The sequence below is a fragment of the Miscanthus floridulus genome, chromosome 12, assembly GCF_019320115.1.
Source record: "Miscanthus floridulus cultivar M001 chromosome 12, ASM1932011v1, whole genome shotgun sequence".
NCBI lineage: Eukaryota > Viridiplantae > Streptophyta > Magnoliopsida > Poales > Poaceae > Miscanthus > Miscanthus floridulus.
In genome coordinates this window covers 57,834,909-57,858,800 of record NC_089591.1, presented here as the reverse complement: position 1 = coordinate 57,858,800, position 23,892 = coordinate 57,834,909, and the positions used below count along the sequence as shown (strand labels likewise).

At 49.4% G+C, this 23,892-nt stretch overlaps 1 pseudogene; it reads left to right on the top strand.

Annotated features, from left to right (window-relative positions):
* The first annotated feature begins 269 nt into the window (after positions 1-269).
* LOC136495947 (uncharacterized) lies at positions 270-1,571 on the top strand (annotated as a pseudogene).
* The last annotated feature ends 22,321 nt before the right edge of the window (positions 1,572-23,892 follow it).

Sequence of the window (23,892 nt, the reverse complement as noted above, 5' to 3'; positions counted from 1 at the left end):
AGGTGATGATGGCGATCCCAAATCCTCATGACTCCATCCTCAACCACCACGCATGAACCGTTCTCATCCAACTGTCCCAAGCTGATGATAGACTTCCTCAACGTGGGGATGTAGTAGACTCCGGTGAGCAGCCTATGCTCACCAGACATGGCGGTGAAGGTGACAGAGCCAATGCCCTTGATCTCCATGCCAGAGGCATCCCCAAACTTGATGGAGCCTCGGACGCTGGAGTTAAGCTCGGTGAAGAACTCCCATCGACCGGTCATGTGATGGGTGGCACCGGTGTCGAGGCACCACCTATCAGTCTTGTTGTTGCCGGAGCCGTCGCTGAGGAGGGTGTGTGCTTTTGGCTCATCAAGGTGGAGGAGAGCCGCTGCGGCCGGTGCTGCTGGAGGTAGCTCAATGCTTGCATGTGCCATGAACAGAGCCAGCTCCTCCTCCTCCACCTATGCGACATGGGCCTGGCCACGTCGTGGCTGTCCATAGTCCTTAGCCTAATGGCCAAGCTAGCCACAGTTGCGGTAGGTGTCGTCTCATGTCGGCTTGTGCTTGCCGGTGGCGCCGCCCTAGGCGCCTCCATGGGCATCACCCTCAGCACGTCCTCGTGCCTCGGCCTAGGTGTCTCTGCATGCCTTGCGTGGCTTGCCATGCTTGCGGCCGCCTATCGTGAAAGAAGGCTCCCCCTTCTTCCGGTTACCTTGGCAGGCAACCCACTGCTCCTGAGTGAGAAGGAGCTTCCCGCCAGTGGTGATGGGCCCCAAGAGAGACTGTGGCTCATCACTGTCGATGACCTTGAGGCGACCTATCGCCTCCTTGATCGACATCGTGGAGAGATCCAGCAGAGACTCGATCAAGTGAGCCATCTACTTGTACTTCTCAGGGACATAGCAGAAGAGCTTTTCGATAGCTCTCTCCTTGCCATAGGTGTCATCGCCGAACTGCACCATCTTCTGCAACAGAGTGTTGAGACAGAGAGCAAAGTCATCAACATCCTCACCTGGCTTGAAGGCCAAGTTCTCCCACTCCTTGTGAAGTGCCTATAGTGTGGACTTGCGGGCGCGGTCGCTGCCGATGCATGCCACAGCAATGGCATCCCAAGCCTCCTTGGCAGTTCGCTTGTTGGTAAGCAAGAACTACATCTCGGACGGGACTGCAGCGATGAGGGCATCCAGCTCCCATCGATCCTGGTCATAGTCGACGTCACCGTACTAGACTGCCTCCCTCATGTGCCACACCTAGAGCTTTACCCTCATCACTGTAGCCCACTAGACGTAGTTGGTCATAGTGAGGGTAGGCCACCCACCGCTGGGGCTGACATCCCTGACAACAGCCTAGAGCCCGTGGTAACCATGGTACCGATCCAGGGAGAGAGAGCCATGCTGCCTGTGAAGGCCGCGCTCTCCATCAACCCGTCCACCACCGTTGCCATGCGCACCTCCTCTAGGAGCGCCACCACCGTGCGCGGCTGCCCACTACGCCGCCCGCGCTCACGCTGCCTCCCTCCCCAGCAGCTCGAGGTCTATGTTGGCGCTGTTGTCAGTAGAAATGGAGCTACTGATGCTGCCATGTAGAACCTCGACCTCCGCTGTCACCGCATGCGCTGCATCCACCACCGCTGCCACTTCTGCCTCTGCTCTGGCTACTGCCAGCTCCGCCGCTGCCAGCTTCGACACCCTTGCCGCCGCCGCAGCGGTCTCTGCTACCATTCACTCGCATTCCTCTACCGCGGCAAGTTCGACCTCCTGTTGACGCCGCGTGCTCGAGGCGGCCGAGAGCTAAGACTGTCCTATGGACATGACACGCTACCAGGGGGCTACTGTGTGGGGAGAGGGCTACACAGAGGGAGAGGAGTGAGTAGGAGGGGCCGAAGCTGCTGCTGCTCCCAACTGGGGCTGTTGCGAGGCTGGGAAAGGAGATGACCAGGAGATGCTTAGGCTACAGGATAGTATGGCTTTGATACCAGTTGTTAGTCGCTAAATTCTTACTCTTGGTAGTAGCAGAATTCTTACTCTCATCGAGAGAGGATAACACTAGGAGTTGGGGCAATTTTCTTGTTTATTTCTCACACAAATGCCATGCCAACCTGAGGGGTTGAGGATACATATTTATAGGCTGCTAGCCAGCCAAGCATATGCTAAGATGCTAGATGCTAACATGCTATACTAAAACAGATGCTGTCCTAGATGCTAAGATGCTGTCCTAGCCAGTCAAGGATGCTGTCCTTGATGGGCAGCAAGACCACCATGTAGCCACATGTACCATATGCTGCAGCCCCACAAAGACTAGCCAACACAGAGACTTATCCCATCACAGTCACATGACACTTTATTGAAGTCATTAGCTCATGGAGAGTTCCTGGTCGACGTGGATAGCAAACCAATTACTGAGTTGGTCACTTCTGAGGCTTTAGTGTCAACAAGGTTCAGTGGAGTTGTTTGATGAAAGACCAGTGTGGGATGATGATCCATAGTATGATACTGAGCCACTATATGACTATCTTGGGCAATTACTGTGGGACAGGAGCTTGGATGTAGCTCATGTGGTAGAGCCAGTCACTAATGACTTATAGATACTTCCCAATGTCAAAGGCTCCTACCTTTTTGTGGAGAAGACTATTAATGCTGCCAATGAGGTGGAGACCCTCGCTAAGGAGATCATCGAGGTACTCACCACTGGTGCATTGTGGGATTACAAGATTGCCAATACTATCACACAAGTTATTGGATTATTATCGACAGAATATGCTCGGCAGTCCATCGAGGGGTATCCCACGATGGTAGATTTGTCGGTGGGGGTGCGCATGATCAGGAACCGGATGGTGACACAAGGCGTAGAGACAGCGATTTAGACAGGTTCGGGCCGTCTGATCGACGTAATACCCTACGTCCTGTGTCTTTGGTGTATTGTATTGATCTAGACGACCAAGTAGCTTGATGTAGCCTATCCGCTAGGGGACCCCTACCTCTCCTTATATACTCTGGAGGAGGTAGGGTTACAAGGTAAGTATCCTATTTGGCACTATACAATGTCTTATGGTGCACACCGAGCAACGCCATGCACGCCTTAACCTTGTGGGCTAGGCCACCCCTGGGGGCGTAGCCCATGTCTTAGGGGCCATACCCCCATAGCTAGTCCCCAAGCCTGACAGTATGTGACACAGTCACGTGGTGTTAGGGTCATAAAGTAGAAGACCAGCCGAGCAGGCAGCCAGTCCTCGGGCGTAGCCTCGAGATGAGAACAAGCACATTCATCGCAAGGTGAAGTGTGCCCACTTAGTCCCCAAGCTTGCCGATGTCGTCTAACATGCGCGTATCAAGACTCCAGACGTGCTGCCCAAGATCAGTACCCTGATCTGAACAGCATGGAGCAGCTTGATAGCACACCGACGAGACGTAGCAAGATCTGAGCACCGAGGAGTCCTCGGCGTAGCCAGCGATGTCTGACCACCCAGGGAGTTACCGGCATAGCTGGCGATGACCGAGAACCGAGGAGCGAGGAGTTCCTGGCGTAGGCGGCGATGACCGAGCACTGAGGAGCGAGGAGTCCCTGGCATAGGCGGCGATGACCGAGCGTCGAGGAGCGAGGAGTCCCCGGCATAGGCAGCGATGACCGAGCACCAAGGAGCGAGGAGTCCCCGGCGTCGCTGGCGATGACCGGGCACCGAGGAGTCCCCGGCGTAGGCGACGATGACCGAGTCCCTGGCGTAGGCGGCGATGACCGAGCACCGAGGAGCAAGGAGCAAGGAGTCCCCGGCGTAGACGTCGATGACCAAGCACCGAGGAGCGAGGAGTCCCCAGCGTCGCTGGCAATGACCGAGCATCGAGGAGCGAGGAGTCCCCGGCGTCGCTAGCGATAACGGCGTAGGCGGCGATGTCCGAGCACCGAGGAGCGAGGAGTCCCCGGCGTCGCTGGCGATGACCGAGCACCGAGGAGTCCCCGGCGTAGGTGGCGAGGTCCGAGCACCGAGGAGTCCCCAGCGTAGGCGGCGAGGTCTGAGCACCGACGTAGCTGATGGCGTCCGTGCGGTGAAGTGTGCCCACTTAGTCCTCGAGCACGAAGAATCCGAGGCCCGAGGAGTAACCGGCGTAGCTGGCGATGAAGCATGAGTGGCGAACAGTCCGATCAACTGGTCGGCGACGGAGTCCATGAACCGAGCGGTCCGACCAGTTGATCGATGGAGAAGTCCAAGCACCAGGTGGTCCGATCACCTGGACGATGATCCTGCAATACAAACATGTAGAACGGGTAGTACATGATGTAAAAATAAATAAACTCCGGAGAAAAATCAGCAATGGTGATGAAACGACGTATGCAGTTCGGCGATCAGTTGGCGTGAAAATATATTTATATTTAATATAAACTGCCCGACCAGTTAGTGTGTAGCTGAGTCTCCAGCCCTAGCTAGCCTATAGTCCATAACGTCGAGCGCGGAGCCCGTGCACGTGTAGGAGGAACAGGCGTGACCAAGGAGCCGCTGCCGACCACCCATAACATAGAGCGTGGAGCCTGTAGCATGTGTAGGGAGGAGCCGGAGACAGGGCCGTCTCTGGAGGCGTCCGAGCATCAACGTGACTGTTCGAGGGTTCAGAAAATCATTTGGAGAGCAAATATGGAGAAAACAGTTCGGAGAAACATTATGGCGATATACGGAGATTGGAGAATATTTAGAAGAATATTAAAGCGTGACTTAGCTTTAGACGAAGCGTCTGGTCGGCGACGTATGGTGTTATTTGGTCGGCATTGACGGCGAACACCCGACGGGCGGTGAGTTGTTGGTGAAGACGACCTCGGAGGTGGTTCTGAGATCGGATCTGCTGTCGCGGGGGCTGATGTAGTAGCGATGAATCATCGTCGTGGACCGGCATGGATCTCCACGAGATTGACGACGAGAACGCGTTGTTGATTAGAGGTCCATCTGGCTCGCCATGGATCAAGCGCACACCCCTACCTGGCGCGCCAACTGTCGACAGAATATGCTCGGCAGTCCACTGAGGGGTATCCCGCGATGGTAGATTTGTCGGTGGGGGTGCGCGTGATCAGGAACCGGATGGTGGCACAAGGCGCAGAGACAGCGATTTAGACAGGTTCGGGCCGTCTGATCGACATAATACCCTACGTCCTGTGTCTTTGGTGTATTGTATTGATCTGGACGACCAAGTAGCTTGATGTAGCCTATCCACCGGCTTATCAGTCGTAGAAACCATCAGGCTAACAACCCTACCTAGACTTTTCTGGAATTATTTAATTCACAAAATTATTTAATTCCAAAAATAATAAATATATCGTTTTCTCCCACCTTGAACCCTAACTATATGCCGGTGTTGTGCTCGACGCGCTGATTCTAGATCTATTTTTTTTCTGAGCCACCACCCCTAACGCGCTACATCTAGTGCTGAAGTTCGGATTTTTGGAGAGCCCTCCAGCGAGCGTTTTTGGCCAAGCCGTCGTGTTCCGCCGTAAACCACCACGAGTAGCTCTCATGGTTCTCTACGCCGTACTGTCTTTCTTTGCTTCAATACATCACCTTTTGGCCGTTTTTCCTTTGTTTCCGGTGGAAATTCCGGTGAGCTCGACCATGAACGCCACCTTCTTCTTCTTTTCCAGCCGGCTCACCACCTCGCTCCTAGGCCAGACGCGCCCCAGACCCGGACCCCGCGGCCGCTCGGAGCCATGCCGTCCACGCCCCACCCCTTTGCGCTGGTGGAGCAGCGCCGCTGGCTGCCTGTGCGTCCACTTGGCCACACCACTCCAGCTGAGCAGGCCAAACCCGGCCCCGCCGTGGATCCCATGTGGCCTGGCACCACTGCCGGCTGGCTGGACAAGCCCCAGCCGAGGCCCCCTCCCTCCCCATGCGTGAGCCCTGGAGCAGCACGTCAAGGTCCCTTCCGTTTGAGAGGAGACGAGCCTGTTGGCTTCACCCAGGAACCACTCAAACACACACGCCAATCACTACCAGAAACAGTAGAATTGCCGAGTGCCTAAGGGTTTGCCGAGTGCATTTCATCGGGCACTCGATAAACATCCAAGTTACCAAGTGTATTTAATGAAACACTCGGTAAACATATAGCACTCGGCAAAAGCCAACTTTGCCGAGTGCCTAATATAAAACACTCGGCAAAATACAACAAAACTCTCGGCAAACACGGACACTCGGCAAAATGGAGTCACGTGCGCTGGGCGTGCGGCGGCCATCTGATGGCCGTTGGGTGCGCCGCCCTGCCGTTAGAATTTTGCCGAGTGTCCGTTAGAGACATTCGGCAAAGATAAGGTATGCCGTGTATTTTTACTTGACACTCGGCAAACTTATATTTTTGCCGAGTGTTTTTTGTTTACACTCGGCAAAGTAATGTTGTTGCCGAGTTCAGCAGCCAGCACGGTTTGCATTGATGCATTTGCACCTGTAGGCGGTAGTAGAATAGAACAGATGCCAGTTCAGCAGTCAGTCCACGTGTTGGCATATTGCTTCTTCTGTTGTTTGCTCTGAATAGAATCCTGCTGCTGCTGTGGGTTGCTCTACGGACTATGGCTAGACCACTTGTGAAGTGAAGCAGTACTGAAATGGCATGCTATTGTTATTGATGTTACTCGTCTTCAAGCAGCAGCAAGGTTTCTTTGTTTTTCCTTATGTTGAACGTAGAGTCACACATCTCTGGAACCAGCACTTGGCTGTATGATTTATTTTCCTTCGTTGAGTAAAAAATAACAGAGCTGTATAATCGATTGTCTCTGATCAGGCTAGTTATGCAGTACAAGTTTGTTTTTGTCCTTGCTAGAGTTGTTAGTACTAACATATATATCATTTTCCTGCAACTTAAAAAGAAAGCTAACACTGTTTCGAATACTTCTCTTTTGTGCAGAATCAATCGGTGGCATCAAATGATCAGTCTCAAGACCCGGATTTGTCGCAGCGGTTCCAAGGGCCTCCGCAGTGATTGTATTTGCATGTGTGGCTTATTGTGACTTAGTTGTGACTTGTATTGATGGGTTGTTGTGAATTGTGATGATGGTTTATTGTGACTTGTGATGATGGTTTATTGTGAATTATGATGATGGTTTATTATGCATGTGACATATAATTATGCCTGTGATGATGTTTTATTGTGAATTGTGATGGTTTATTGTAAATTAAGAGAGGTCCGTTACACGTGACAGATTAGTAAAAACGGGGGGTCTTGGTCGCTTTGCCGAGTGTAACACTCGGCAAAGAGAGGAGTTACCAAGTGTCAAGACAAAACACTCGGCGAAGAGACCATTTTCTATCATTCTAGGAACCTTCTTTGCCGAGTGTATTCTAATGGACACTCGACAAAGTGACCATAAAATCTAACCGTTGCTCGCTTGTTTGCCGAGTGTTTTAAGTGTGGCACTCGGCAAAGTGTATAGACTTTGTCGAGTGTTATGGCCCTGGCACTCGGCAAAGTTTACAAATTTTGCTGAGTGTTATGGCCCTAGCACTCGACAAAGTTTACAAACTTTGCCGAGTGTTTTGGTCTTGACACTCGACAAACTTGAGAAACTTTGCCGAGTGCCTTCGTCTTGACACTTGGCAAAGTTGAGAAACTTTGCTGAGTGTTTTTTCGTCGTGCACTCGGCAAAATCGACGTCACCGTGCCATCCCACCAATTTTTTTTTGCCGAGAGTTTATTTTTGCCGAGTGTTTATTGACACTCGGCAAACTGTTTGCCGAGTGTGCGATAAAAAACACTCGGCAAACTACTGTTTGCCGATAAATCAATGCCGTGTGCTGTATGCCGAGTGTTACACTCGGCAAAGTGTTTGCCGAGTGTTTTTGGGCCTTTGCCGAGTGCCCCTGGCACTCGGCAAATCTACTGTATCCCGTAGTGAATGCTCTTAGAAGAGGTAGAACAAACACAATAGACAAAATGTTTTCCGGCAACGAACGTCGCGGCGACAAAATCGCCTGTATCTTGGCTACATATTCACTGGACTTGGCAACAAAATACAAAGGAGCACAGGGGCTACATGTAGGCCATGGAGCTCGCCTCCATATGCCGGCCTTCACGCCATGATTCGCAGGACCCGCGCAACAACACCATGAGCCACTTGCTCATCCAGATAATGCGTCTTCTACCGTACAAATCAGCGCCATGCACACCATACTCCAACTAGACTCCGTCTCAGCTATTGCATGTCATCTAGGAGGCACACACGGTACTACCATCCAAGAGACACACACGACTCCACCCTAACCCAAAATAGCTAGAGATGCACACCACCATGACGCGAAACACACGCACACTCCGTGGACACTACGTGTCGTGGTTTATTTCTAACAGAGCCCAAGGTGGAAGATAAGGTAATTACGGTTTTGCCACCTGACGAGATTAGCAATAGTTTAATCATTTTAATTCTGTTTCGCTCCATTCCAGTTGCGTTAGGTTCGTATCAACGTGATCTACATGTTAAAGGATGTTTTTGTGTCACATACTTTTGTATATGGATAATTAAATATTAAATTAATTAATATATATGCACACTAGTTTCGAATTAAAAGCAGTACAGGTATTAAGCATTGATATTTTGTACATAAATGTTAATATGATTAAGTAGTTACATAAATGTGTTTTTGAATTATAATTTGTTTAGCTTGAACCCACGTCATATGGAATTCGAGTAGGTGCTCTCACATGCCCTTTTTTTTGCAAAGTAATGTTTAATAACTTGCCTAATTTACATGGTAATGTTTATAAATAAAATATGATTAGTTTAACTTGATTTTGAAGTTAAAATATAATTTGACTAATCTAAATTAGTAGTTTTCACATGGTTTTTCTTAATTAAAATAAATCAAACATGCATGCTTTTCTTTTATAATATTAAACTTCTGGTAGACATTTCTTTTTAATCGGCGTTCCATTATCAGCGTTCCTGGTGATCTCCTGACCGTAGCAATAGTTCTCTTTTAGTACGTTGTTTTAAAGCTTTTGCTATGATTGGTGTAATGTGCTTAGCTGTCTTTGTTTTGTATGTTTGTATGTTCTTTGTGCTTGGTGTTTACTACGAGTAGAACGAAGACCGTTTGTGAGCAATGAAGATCAGAAGACGATGGACCAGAAGTAAAGTATGAGAAAGTTTGAGCAAGTGTAAAAGGCAAGTATAGCATAGGATCTTCCTTGTTATCCCATTCACCCTTAATTATTTAGTCATATGCATGTGTCAATTTGTTACGCGTAAGAACATCCTAGTTCTTGCTATCTTGTACCTTGTTACCGATGGGTTATACTTGCGTATGGGTAGTTTGCTAGCGCTCAATTTAATTATACATGATCTAAAAAATGACTAATGGTTATATCCAACAAATGTTAAAACTTGCTTTTTAGTAACTTGAACATAGAGCGAGAGAGCTCTTGTTTTTATCATGATGCTCTTGGCCCTCCCTAAGGACTTATCTGTCTGCAAAAGCTGGAACTTATAGTACAACCCGAAGTGCCACATGGCCCTGGCTTTAGCTCAGTAGCAGGACCTTTTTCTAGCTTGTTAGTGGTTACCCGAAAGGACGCAAAAATGGTCTGCCGAGCTGAGTATAGTGTGGCCTCTATCCCTATGTGTATAGCCTATGAGAAATGTGTCATTCGGAAGGGGGCTCTATATTCCCTTGCCGGAGAAACCTAGCGGCTACTAATAACTTGTTAGGGAAACCTTTGAAAGACTTCATAGTGAACCCTGTCGACCCTCCTTGGTAGTGGGTTAAGAGATTAGCTACCTCGGACGAAAGGGTAAATCACGGCTCACGGTGAAAGTGTACAACCTCTGCAGGGTGTAAAACTATTATAACAGCCATGCTCAGGGTCACGAGCGACCCGAAAAACTCATAGAATAGTGGACTACTTTTGTTGATGATTAATTATGAGATAAAATGTTGCTCTATATGATCATGTGATTTAATTGGGGCTTAAGCACAACTAAATGCTAATTTAGTGTTAAAATTTGTGACTTATAAAAATGCTAACTGTAGTAAATCAGTGTCAACCTTTTGAGCTTCATAACCCCATGTTATTCTTGTTGAGTACGAGATGTACTTACGTTTGTTTATTTTCACTACTTAGATAAAAATTCCGGATGGGTAACAGAAGGTGGAGCTTGGTTAAGTTTATGAGGAATGCTAGGTGTATGTACCCCAGTCGACCGTCCCTGTATCTCTAGAGGCTTCACTTGAAGATTAGAATATGTATTTTCGCTATTGTGATAAATACTTTGTCCGTAGTTAATATTATTGTTCATTATAATAAAGCATTATCTTTTAATACTATTGTACTTTGTCATCGTATGTGTGTGATTGATTATAGGGCACACACATGGTGTACATTTGGTTTTGTTCTTAGAACTGGGTGTGACAGAGCCCCCCAGCTCTCGATCAATTGGTGAAGATCAGTACATCTACTTTATATACATCAACCCCGCTACATCTACAGAGGCACTTACAAGGCATCTACAGGCTCTGGTTAGTATCTAAGATCTAGTTTCCTCACTAAGTATGTTAGTAATCATATTTAGTCTACGATTAAGATCCTGTATTTTTTTTCCGAAGAAGATTAAGATCCTGTTATGCTATTTCAACAACATGTTCTCACATGAGCTGTCTCAAGGACTTTGAATATTTGCGCCGTGTGTATGCATGTATCATGTATGTCAGTATGTGGCATCAATAAAATTATAAAAAGGCAGGGAGAAAATGGGTTCTTTTTATTAGAGATAAAATGTTGTAAAGATTAGTATGTTTGTTATAACAACCTTCTAGGTTAGCTCCATTAATGGTGGATCTGGATGATTTCTTTGTGGCCCTTGTAGCCTTAATATAAACCACACCCTGACCTGATGGTTCATGAGGTGTCTTTCCCAAATCTCCCTTCCTACGCTCCTCATTTGTCATTCAAGAAAATGCAATCAATCTGAGCTTGGACACAGCGCGAGCTTCAACTTCATCCGTATATTTTCACTGCATACTCATTGATATTTGAGCCGCACAAGACCACAGCTAAATGGCGCGATGCTAAGCCGGCCTGACATTACAACCACACGGGTAAACTGGTGGCCCGTAGCAGCCTCGTACCAGGATGAACATGCATGAATGAAAGCAAAGGAATAGGGAACGTCCATCCGGACGAGTGAGACATCCACAGAGTGACGCCGCAGGAGACTCTTCAAACTCTAAAACCTGACCACTCGTTTCAATCGTGCAATGATCATACGTACAGCCCTTGGTTTCAATGTGGCACTGAATCAACAAGTATCCATCAGTTATAGTAGTACACCGCAAGTTGCATCATCTTGTGGCTGTGTGTTTGTTAGGCAGTAGAGGCCGGAAGTAATTTTTTCAAGGCCTTAACATTATGAGATCTCTTATATTATCTCAATGTATATGTCTGAATCGTGAAGTGAGACTAAATAATCTGCATTTCTGATGAGTTGTGATGTCCATCAGCTATACCACAAGCAGTATGTGGTCATTGCCTCATACTCCTAATGAATCTACGCGTGTTACATGTGTTGTTCGTTCGTTGCTCTGCATCCATCCAATTAAGTCCCTGTCCCTCTCCAAATTAAAGGACATTTGTGCAGGGTCGGTGGACGTTGGACGCCAAGACATTATAATCGAGAAGGACACAAGGTAAACAGAAATAAATTAAGCGAAAAAAATATCTTCCCACGTGTGCATTCTACACGGCTCTAACATCCTCAGGCGCTCACAGCCGATTTGAACCATAGATCTCAAAACTGAATGCTAACTAAAAAAAATATCAAGCTTTCAAAGCCTCTAATCGCTGCGTTCCCGTGAGATTAGTATAAATAAGAGTAAAATGCACAAGTGGTCCATCAATTTGCACTCTAGTTTCACTTAGGTCCATCAACTCTGAAAGTGAGTTTTTGGGTCCATAATCTTTGTTAGTGGTGCATTCCTAGTCTATACCTCTTTGTTTCAGTTTTTTAACCGACGTGGCAGTCCATCGTGGCGTCCAGGTTGGACCAATAAGCATCTGCTTGTCACGTGAGGGTGGAGGGCATTTGGTAAAATTGTAGGCAGCCCCTTTAGACTTTTCCCCTTCCAGTTCTTTCCCCACTCGTCTGTCTTCGTTGTCGTTAAGGAGGTGCAGCTCGAACGGGTAGGAGAGACCGTGGGCGTGGCGAGCGGTGGCCGTCGGTGAGTGGCACCGATTCGCCACCGAGTTTGGATCCGATCCGTGTGGGGGTATTAACCCCTATACCCTTATGGCTAGGCTTGGGCCGGCCCGGATCAGGGGGTACGGTCCACTAGAAGACGACGCGTGGCCCGGCCAACCTGTTCGGAGTCCCGTGTAAGGAGTCAAGGCAGATTTGGAGATCAAGCAAGATCCTGGTCGGTTAGAATAAGAATCCTTATCCGGCCACCTATGGCAATTGTAACTGGTTAGGATTAGTTTCCAGATCTGTAACCCTGCCCCCCGGACTATATAAGGCGGGCAGGGGACCCCTCTAAAAAATATCTCTCATTGACATACAGCAATACAATCAGACACAGGACGTAGGTATTATGCCTTTACGGTGGCCGAACCTGGATAAAACCTTGTGACTGTCTTGCGTTACCATCTTGTTTGTTGCTTGCGCATCTGTCTGCTGATAATCTACTACCTTGGGTATACCCCTAGGTAGACTGCCGACCATATTTTGTCGACAGTGGCGCGCCAGGTAGGGGGTGTGCGTACTGCTCTCCAAGCGAACAAGATGGTCATCATCTCCGGCTCCATGGCTACGTCGAACGGCCTTACGTTCACCGTCGGCCAGATCACCTAGACCACCGGCTCCGACGACTTCATCGCCATGACCACGGAGGAGGCGCGGATTCAATCTGCGTCGACCACTGCTTCACCTGCATTGGCTACGGCTCCGACCACGGTGGATCTGGCTCCAACCACGGTGGATCTGGCTCCGACCACGGTGGATCTGACTTCGACCACGCCCGCATCGTCTGCAGCCACGCCGGCAACCCATCGTCCGCTTCCTCGCTACAAAGGGAAGCAGATCGACAACATCGAACTGCTCGACTCCATCGATCGGGTCGGCACCAAGCTTGCTGAAACCCTAGCTCTGGTAAGTTCAATTCAAAGTCAACCTAATGAGCAGGCAACTGCAACCCACAACAGATCTACCCGACCAGCTCAGGCCAGTCGTCCTGCACGACTCGGTACAGATCTCGTGGTCACATCTACTCCTGAAGGGCGCTCCGCTCGTCGCCAGCCAGCCTCCGCGACGGGTCTCCGGCTCTCCGAGTACGAAGCCTCGACGGAGAACTACCAGGTTCAGCCCTACGGCCTACGAAACACTGCCTCCAACTATGCATACAATATACAACGCTGCTCGGATCGGTGTTTTATACATCGACCTCGGCCAAAGCCACGCAACTTCGTCAACATGGTCCGGATTGAGGATTCTCAAGAAGGATCCGTCCACATAGTCTAAGAGGGTGGCTCCAGCTTCTCGTCTGGCATCGCATCTAATGCCTCTGTCCACACCGAGCTCCAGCATCATGACGATGAAGGCGTTGAATACGATCTGGATATCCCAGACCATGCCCCGGGGTTCCCACAATTCCCGTCTTTCCCACCAAGGCGTAGGGACTTGATCAATGTTGTCAGTAATGACGAACCACCGGTAGTCGACGAAACGGAACAAGAAAGGCTTACACGCGAAGCACGCAATATTGACCGGTTTAATCACCGACAAATCAAAGGCGAAGCAGAAGAGGAGGCACGACGCATAAGGGTCCATCCACGCGACCTCAACAATGCCTTCGATAGGGTGGGGGACAAATAGGTATTCAGGACTCCAAGCGCCAACGTAGCCGTCACTATGGCGACAATGCAACGGCTACCCAATACCCTAGAAACCTAGGTAGTTCACGACGATATACAAGCTTACCTGACGGCTGCTATGGCCTAGACCGTAGAGATCGTAAATCAAGCTCGGGCTCTATCCGTCTCAGTCGAATCAAGCCACAGCCGCCAGTACTCAAGTCGCTCATAGCCACCCAACCAACGTGGCTCACGCAACAACGACCCATCAGATAACCGTCAAGGCGGAAACGGTGGCCATGATGGTGGTCAGGACAACAACCGTCGTCGGGAGGACAACCGCCGCGACGTTCGGGACAACAACCACCGAGACAACCACGATAATCGCCGCAATAACCACGGTCGCAGGACTAATCAGGATGGCAACCGAGATCGCCGTGATGGCAATAATGATCTCCGCCATTACCTCGGAGGGCATGATATGCGCGATCACATCAACCAAAGAGCCAACGATCGTGCATCCCACGAAAGCTATCACCGTATGGAATATGATACTGCCCACGGCCCACCGGGTTTGAAGCAGTTTACTCCGCACCTTCACCAAGTCATATGGCCCAAGAACTTTAAGCTCGAAAAACTTTAGAAGTACGACGGCAAGGAGAACCCCGAATTATGGGTCATGCTCTACGAAACTGCGTGCAGATCAGCCATGGCTGACGAGCATGTCATGTCTAACTACTTCCCAGTCATTGTTGGCCACACAGGTCACCAATGGCTGGTCAGCTTGTCGGCGAACTACTTTGATTCTTGGCAAGACCTCAAGCAAGCCTTCATCGACAACTTCACTACTACTTGCGAGCAACCCGGCAACAAATATGATCTGTAGCGGATTTGAGATCGGAAAGATGAGCCACTGCGCGAGTACGTCCAGCGTTTCTCGGAGATGTGCATCAAGGTCCCGTCAATCTCTGACAACGAGGCAATCGAGGCTTTCATCACTGGCCTCCGCTTCCATGATGCCCTAAGGGACAAGCTCCTCCGCAAGAGACCTGAATTAGTCACAGCGCTCCTGGCCACTACTAAAAATATGTGGACATCGACGACGCCAAAAAGATAATTATCGAAGAAGCAGCAAGGGCTCCACGCTCCGACCACCCCCCACACCGCGACGACTACCGTGGCAACCATGGTCGGAACGGCAATTTTGACCGCCGCAACCAGCGCAATGACTCCCACGACCACCACGACCAACGTAATCAGCGGCGTAACCGCCGTGACGATTATAGGGGCAAGCGTGCTCGGGAAGATGACGGCGAGGTCAATACCATTAAAAAAGGTGGCAGACATCATAACTACGAAGAAGACTACGCCAAAGCATTAAAAGGGCCCTGCCAGCTCCATCCCAAGTCAAACCATACCATGGAGAATTGCCACGTTCTCAAGTCTATCTACACGCGTCAATAGGCTCCGGATACATCTGACAAGCCTAACGACGCAGGGGAACAGCACAATGAGGACAACGATGATGAAGACGCAGATCCCCGTCACAAGTACGTCAAGCCAACCAATCGTGTGCACACCATCATTAGAGGCAAAGTGTCCATCAAGACCAAACAAGAACACAAGCTGCTCGCCCACGCTTGCTTGAACGTGGCCAACACCGACAACCTCATCACCGATCCGTGGCTCCCTCCTTGGTCTCACCGCGAGATCTCCTTCAGCAGAGAGGACCAATGGGCCACAATACCTGAACCAGGACGTTTTCCCCTGGTCCTCGATCCTTGTATCAACAAGGTTTAGTTTGACAGAGTACTGATTGACGGTGGCAGCTCCATCGATATACTGTTCAAGAACAGTCTGCCGGCCCTGAAGATAACCTAGGCGGATCTCAAGCCATACGAGGCACAGTTCTGGGGTGTTCTCCCTGAACAGAGCTCTACACCTCTCGAGCAGATCACGCTACCTGTGCAGTTTGGGACCCCGGACCACTTCCGCACCGACTACGTTAACTTCATGGTCGCTGACTTCGATGGCACCTACCATGCTATCCTTGGTCGACCATCGCTCACCAAGTTCATGGTCATACCTCATTATAGGTATTTGGTGCTCAAGATGCCTATTGAGAAAGGAGTTCTAACTCTCAAGGGCAACGTATACGCAGCTTATACCTGCGAGGACGATAGCTTCAAAATAGCAGAGGCTCACGACCTCTCTATTCGCATGGCTGAGACCATGCTCGACGCCAAGAAGACCCCAGCCGACCACCTGGAGATCCTAGAGCTTGAGGCTCCACGCAAGAACATCAAGTCCAAGGAGCACAAGGTGATCCATCTGGTCGACGGTGATCCCAGCAAAACGGCCCTTATCGGGGCCAACCTAGATCCAAAATAGGAAGACGCGCTCGTCAGGTTCTTGAGGAGCAATGTGGATGTGTTCGCATGGAAACCTGCTGACATGCCCAGTGTACCTCAGAATCTGATCGAACACTCCTTGAATGTCAACGGCAAGGCCAAACCTATCAAGCAGAAGCTACGATGGTTCACTCGCGATAAGGAGGCGATTAGGGTAGAAGTTACACGGCTTTTGGCAGCCGAATTTATCAAAGAAGTGTATCATCCGAAGTGGTTAGCCAACTCGGTTCTTGTATGCAAAAAGAATAATGAATGGAGAATGTGCGTTGATTACACCGATCTCAACAAACACTGCCCTAAAGACCCCTTTGGCTTACCTCGCATAGACGAGGTCGTAGATTCAACCACCGGTTGCGAGCTACTTTCCTTTCTTGATTGCTACTCTGGTTATCACTAGATCGCTCTCAAAAAGGACGACCAGATCAAGACATCTTTTATCACGCCTTTCAGCGCCTACTGCTACAAGACCATGTCGTTCGAGCTCAAGAATGCCGGGGCTACCTATCAACGTGCCATATAGGCCTGCCTCAAAGATGAGATAAAAGATGACCTCATCGAGGCTTATGTCGACGATGTAGTTGTCAAGACCAAGGAAGCACATACCCTTGTTGACGACCTGGCACGCACCTTTGCAGCCCTTAATACATTTCAATGGAAGTTAAACCCAAAGACATGCATCTTTGGTGTTCCTTCTAGTATATTGCTTGGCAACATCGTCAGTCACGACGGCATACGCCCTAACCTAGAGAAAGTCAAAGCTATCTTAGACATGAAGCCGCCCAAAAAGGTGAAGGATGTCCAGAAGCTTATCGGATGCATGGCTGCTCTCAGTCGTTTCATATCAAGATTAGGAGAGAAAGGCCTACCATTTTTCAAGCTGCTCAAAGCATCCAAGAGTTTTGAGTGGTCAGAGGAAGCAGACGCTGCCTTCACACAGCTAAAACAATACCTTACATCACCTCCAGTCCTCACTGCTCCTAGAGAAGATGAAACTCTCCTACTTTACATTGTAGCAACTAATCGAGTGGTCTCCACTGCCATGGTGGTCGAGCACGATGAGCCTGGCCACGCCTACAAAGTACAGCGACTAATCTATTTCATCAGTGAGGTACTCAATGAATCTAAGACCAGGTATCCATAGATTCAGAAACTGATCTACGCCATACTAATAACATCCCGAAAGTTGAAACATTACTTTGACGGATATCGTGTGGTGGTCATGACTGAGTATCCTCTGGGAGACATCATTCGCAACAAGGATGCGAACGGGCGCATCGTCAAATGGGCAATGGAGCTATGCCCTTTCTCCTTGGAATTTGCAAGCCATACTACAATCAAGTCTCAGGCACTCATCGATTTCATCGTCGAGTGGACAGACTTAAGCACACCTGCCTCTCAGGGGCCCGATGAGTATTGGAAGATGTACTTCGACGGCTCTCTCAACATCGACGATGTAGGAGCAGGAGTCCTTTTCATGTCACCATCCAAGGAGCAGCTCCGGTACGTCCTTAGGATTTATTTCTCAGCATCTAATAATGCCGCCGAGTACGAAGCATGTCTACATGGTTTGCGCATTGCGGTCGAGCTCGGTGTCAAACATCTCTATGTCTATGGAGACTTGGCTCTGGTCATCAACCAACTCAACAAGGACTAGGACATGATCAGCGAAAAGATGGATGCATACTGCAAATCGATTAGAAAGCTAGAAGGCAAGTTCTACGGCATCGAGTACACACACATGGTCCGGGACAAAAATCAAGCAGCAGATGCGCTGTCAAAGTTAGCATCATCCTGAGCCAAAGTCCCACATGGTGTATTCATTCAGGACCTGCTCACGCCTTCCATCGAAGAGGAAGATCCCACGGTCGACAAGCCTCTAGACCAGCTATTGGTGGCTACAGTTTCAACGTCAAGTACCACCGAACCACCTCCGACCACTAATGAGCCCGACTAGAGAGTACCTTTCATCAAGTACCTGATAGATGGCAGCGGTTACACTGATCGGATAGAAAACGAGCGCCTGATGCGTCGCAGTAAGCAGTATCTGCTCGTCGATGGCAAATTATGGCGCAAGAACGCAAAGGAGGAAATCTTGATGAAGTGTATAACCCGGGAGGATGGTGAACATCTCCTGGACCAAATCCACTCTGGCTCCTGTGGCAACCACGCGGCCTTGAGAACGCTAGTTGGCAAGGCTTTCCGAGCAGGGTTCTATTGGCCGTCAGCTGTGGCCGATGCAGAGAAGCTAGTCCGCTATTGTGAGGGTTGTCAGTTCTTCGCCAAGAGAATCCATGTACCAGCACACGAGATCCAGACAATACCAGCCTCTTGGCCTTTCGCATGTTGGGGACTAGATATGATTGGGTCCTTCAAACCGGCTCCTGGGAAATTTACATGTGTCTTTGTCCTGATCGACAAATTTTCTAAGTGGATAGAGTATATGCCTCTGGTATAGGCATCTTCAAAAAAGGCTATCACATTCATCGACCAAGTCATCCACCGCTTTGGCATACCCAACAGCATCATCACTGATCTGGGCACTCAGTTCACCGGGAATGCTTTTTGGGACTTCTGCGATGAAAGGAGCATAGTAGTAAAATACGTCTTGGTGGCGCACCCCAAAGCTAATGGACAGGTCAAGTGGGCAAATGGTATGATCTTGGATGCACTTAAGAAGAGGATATACAGAGAAAACGACAAGGCTCCTGGAAGATGGCTCAAAGAATTACCAGCCGTGGTCTGGGGCCTCAGAACCCAGCCTAGTCACAATACCGGCGTATCACCATACTTTATGGTTTACGGCGCTGAGGCAGTGCTCCCAGCAGATATAGACTTTAGATCAGCACGGGTAGAGAACTTCGATGAAGACAAGGCCAATGAAGCGCGGGAGCTAGAAGTGAATAGTGCAGAAGAGAAGTGGCTCGATTCTTGCGTACGTACAGCCAAATACCTTGCTGTTTTGTGCAGGTACTACAACAAGAACGTTAAGGAGCAATTCTTTGTGGTCGAGGACCTAGTTCTGAAGTGGAAGATGAATCAGGCTGGTGTCCACAAACTCGCAACTCCATGGGAAGGGCCCTTCATGATCAAGGAAGTTACATGACCTATGTCTTATAGGTTAGCTCACCTGGATGGTACGAACGTACCCAATTCATGGCACATCGACAAGCTTAGGCGTTTCTATGCTTAACTGCTAAGATATGTACTCCTCTTGTACTTTCGATTTAATTCAATAAAGCTACTATGATTTCTCCGACCACTCTAATGTGTCACCTCGAAGTCCATTATTATTCTAACTTAACCAGTCAAAACCAACCTCCATTTCTTCCTGGGTTTTTGGAGCAGGCCCTGTCTCTGGTTCCTCCCAATGCGTGCATGAGATCTGCTCTCTATGCTACGGGTGATCGGCAGGTCACCTCTGGTTTGACTTGTTTGCGTCTACATGTGCACAGGCTATGCTCCTCACACTCCGACCACAAGACAAACTAGAGCCATACAAACCTGTCAGGATGACGTGTCGACTAAACTGGTACAACTAAACAGAACGCTAACATGTTCTCACTTAGTTACACCAACGCGAGATTCAAGCTTAAATACGTTTTTCACAAAACAAATAAGCTTATGATGATATATAGTTACGTTATTACAAGCTTGCCTGAAAAGGTCCAAGTTTACAATAACACAACTACATCTTCTTCTACAGCTATAGCCTATACTATTGGCTGGTCAGGTTATGCAGCACCTGCTGCTCACTAGGCCTGACATTGTGCTCGAGTCCCGGGGACTCTTGTACTGGTCGAGCTAAAGAAGATGGCCCTGCCGATGCCTGGCTAGTTGAGACTGCAGGCTTCGCCGGTTGGCTCAAAACTGATGACATTTCTAGCTGACTTGTTGATGGCATACCCTGTACAGGTGCTGTCCCGCCTCCACACAGGTTAATGTCGCCAATTATTCTTGCCGACAAGTCTAGCTAGGTCATCCGAAGCTCCTCAGCCTTGTCTAGATCTACCTCCTTTGGGTATCTAGCCTCCAGGCACTTGAGATCGATCAAGGTGTAGTGAGCATGTACCATGCTCAGCACATGTGCGCCTGTGTACTCACCTGCCTCCTTCATAAACTCTTGGAACCATCCCCATGCCTTTCGGCATCTATCGACCAGTTCGAGCTGCGGCGTCCTTGGCACTTCCTCTGTAAGCGCTGGGTCGATAAGGTTGAGGACCGGCAAAATGCCGGTTGCCACTTCCTAGCACTGGTTTTTCCATGTGTCCCGATCCTCGGTGATCTCTAGGCACCGCGCCTTTTAGCCATCACGATCTTTCATCATGGCTTCCAGATGCTTCTTGGCATTGACTTTTAAAACTACAAACTGCACAAGACATTAAAACATCATGCCACGATAAGATAAGGCGGGCAACAAAAGTGAGCAAGGTGGTCTGGAACACTTACTTTTCAGTTCCTCCTTCATCTTGGTTGTGTGGTCCCAGAGTTGCCACTGGTCGTGCGCTAGTTTCTTGTTGTCCTTCTTCTGGCAACCACACTCTATGACCACACGGCTATTCTCCTCTTGAAGACGGACTACTTCGGCTTCTAAGCCTGCACTACAGCTGTTACTACCAACAATGCAACAACACGTGTCATGCACTCGTTGTGATAAAGTGACAACTTACTTGTTTTTCCTGCTCTTTGTTACTGAGCTGGATGACCTGGTTCTAGTTCTGCGCCTCTTGCTCCATCCTCTCATGGTTGGCGGCTTCAAGTTGGTGGCGCAAGCGTTCCACCTTGGCCGCCAGTTCTTTATTGCTTGCTGTGATCCCCTCAATCTGGTCGAAGCACTTCTTTCGGTACCTTGCGGTCTTCATTAAGTCCTGCATGTAAAAAGCTAAGTAAGACAGTTTGACTGGATAGCAGGATCAGGTGGTCAAGCAAAACATACCTAGACTTCCTCACCAGACGTTTCGCCGCTCGTTCAACTTTCATGGTCTCTTCGACCTCTGGGATTTCCTCATGAACAACCCATTGGTCGTTCCACCAGCGCGACACATATACATGTTCTCGTTTGTCCTGGGGACAGCCTAGGACCTCCTCTACTTCGTCCTCTTCAGCCTCTTCTTTGGGTAGCGGTGCTGGTCTGGAGTTTGCAGCTTCTGCGATCACTATGGCCTTCCCACGGGCCGTAGCATCAGCAAACATGCTCTGTGCCACCACCGGCTACCGCTCCTCGGTTTGGTCTGTTACCCTAGGCACTGAAGTGTCCCCCTCAGCAAGGTTAGTGCTTGGAGCACTTGTACTTGGCTTGGCTCTCCCCTCAACCACCTGCTTGGGGACTGTTGTCTGGCCGCTTGTCTGCTAAGGCTCCGGCGGACTTTCTGCTATAGGTTCCTCCATGGCCAGCTGCTGGGCAGTTTTCTCTGACATTGCTGGCGGAGCCATGCTGCTCTCGGCAAGTTGGTTGGGATTTTTGGTGGACGCCGACCTAATATATCTAAGATAAGTTCAGAAGACAACAATATTCAATATAAATTGTCAGCTTACATCAAGGTTTCAAATACTTACATGTTGGAAGCATGGAATGATGTGGCGAAGGCGTGTCTCTTCGGCCGTGCTTGCTCCACGTCTCTGCGGGTGCCACCTGGTCTCCCTCTACGACCAGCACCGGCGCCGGGGCTTGATGCTCGACCCCTTTGCCGCTTGTCCTCCATGCTGCAGTGGTCGGTGATGCGGGTCCCACTAGCACAGAGGAGCCACCTTGCTCCATCGACTCCAGTTGCCTCCTCCTCTTTTGAGGGATGAGTTGAAAGATGTCTGCATCCTCTATTTCATCATCTGACAATGTAAAGATCGCCTGACGACACTTGCTGGCTGCCGGTCGCTTACTAGTAGCTTTGGCCGCTGCCTCCTCCCCAACTCCGAGCACGGCCCAATCGACGTCTTCGATCCCGGCGCCGGTCTGGGCGGTTGGGCCGGCAACTTGCGGCCAATCTACACTAGGGGGTGGAGACACGAACACTGTTGCTCTATCCTGACCATTAATCTGGGAAACACAAAGGAGATAACACAGTAAGTTTCTGTTACAACATAAAACTACGGGTACAAGGCAGAATGATTTACCTTTCGGGGAGGTCAGGCGAGCTTGAAAGCGAGCTCGATGTCGTTCAATCTAACATAATTTGGATTAGCTAAGTTAAATAGCTCTCTGATTCTGGTTTTGACTTCGATCTTGTCAAGCGCCTCTTGCCTAGTCCTTGTTGGGTCTATGCTACCTTGGTACTCGTAGCCAGGATGTACCCTCCTCTGGCAGGGCTAGATCCTTTGGCTAATGAAGTTCCCGACCATGCTCGGACCATCTAGTTTCCTCCATGGGATCATCTCAAGTAGTTATGGGATCTGTTCTAGGTGCTCGGGCTTCTCCGACCAGCTGGTCTTCTTCTCCAGAATGAACCCCATGTCGCACAGCGTGATCATGTTCAGCTCTTCACAGATGTAGAACCACTTCTTGTACTAGTCATCAAGCGATGTGTTCCAAGGGCAGTGTAGGTACTAGGCCTTCATCCCATCACGAAGATTGAGGTACACACCTCCAGCTATCTTTGAGCCACTGCTTCCTTTCTTCCGTAGATAGAAAAGATGGTGAAAGAAGTCAAAATAGGGCTGGAGGCCACCATATGCTTCGCAAAGGTGAATGAAGGTGGAGACAAGAAGAATTGAGTTGGGATGTAGATTGCAAATCCCAATCTCATCATACAGACAGAGCCCCTGAAGGAAAGGGTGCACTAGAACCCCAAAACCCCGCTTGAAGAAATCTTCGAAAACCACAATCTCACCTGGTTGTGGATCGGGGTACCCCTCGCCCTCCGACGCGTGCCATCCTGTGAGTTTCTTGTTGTGGAGTGCTCCCATGATGATGAGGTCTTCGATGGTCTGCTCGTTGCTTCTTGACTTCCACCACTCCTTCGCCATGACTTTGGCTTTCTTCTAGGTGTCACTCTTCGCCATGAATCCACCCTTGCTGATGAAGGTGGATATGGTGGAGGGGTGATTGGTGATGATTTCAGAGGTATTAGGGTTGGCAAGAGGAAGAAGACGGCTGCGACGATGAATGGAAATGGGGTTCAGTAAAAAGTAACTTACCAATTCTATAGTATAAATAACCAAGAGTTCTGCCATTTTGTCTGCCCGAGATTCTTGGGAGACATGCGCACGCGCCACAGACGGTTGTTTTCACAACCTCGAGATCTATGCCAATATATGCGCCTCTTCGTTATTAGTGTATGCGCCTCTTCGTCGCCAGTGTGAGAGGACCCACACTGACGCACCTCCATATAGGTGCCAAGTGACTGTTTGCTTGAAAGGACAAGAAGGTAGTATGGCGTGCTATACTTGTCTACTTTTTTGACCAGACATGTCAGATTGGACTTGGCAGAGTAAGAAGATAAATAAATACACTAAATAATAGTACAAGTGGCATTGGTTTCTTCGCCGCATGTCTCGTGCTCAGGGATGGTCCAGACCACTACCATGCTCGAGGACTATCTAGACCTATACCGTGCTCGGCGACTGCCCAGACCACTACCGTGCTCGGGGACTGTCTAGACCACTACCGTGCTCGGGGACTGTCCAGATCACTACCGTGCTCGGAGACTGCACCGACCACTACCATGCTCAGGGACTGTTCCGACCACTACTCGGCGACTGCT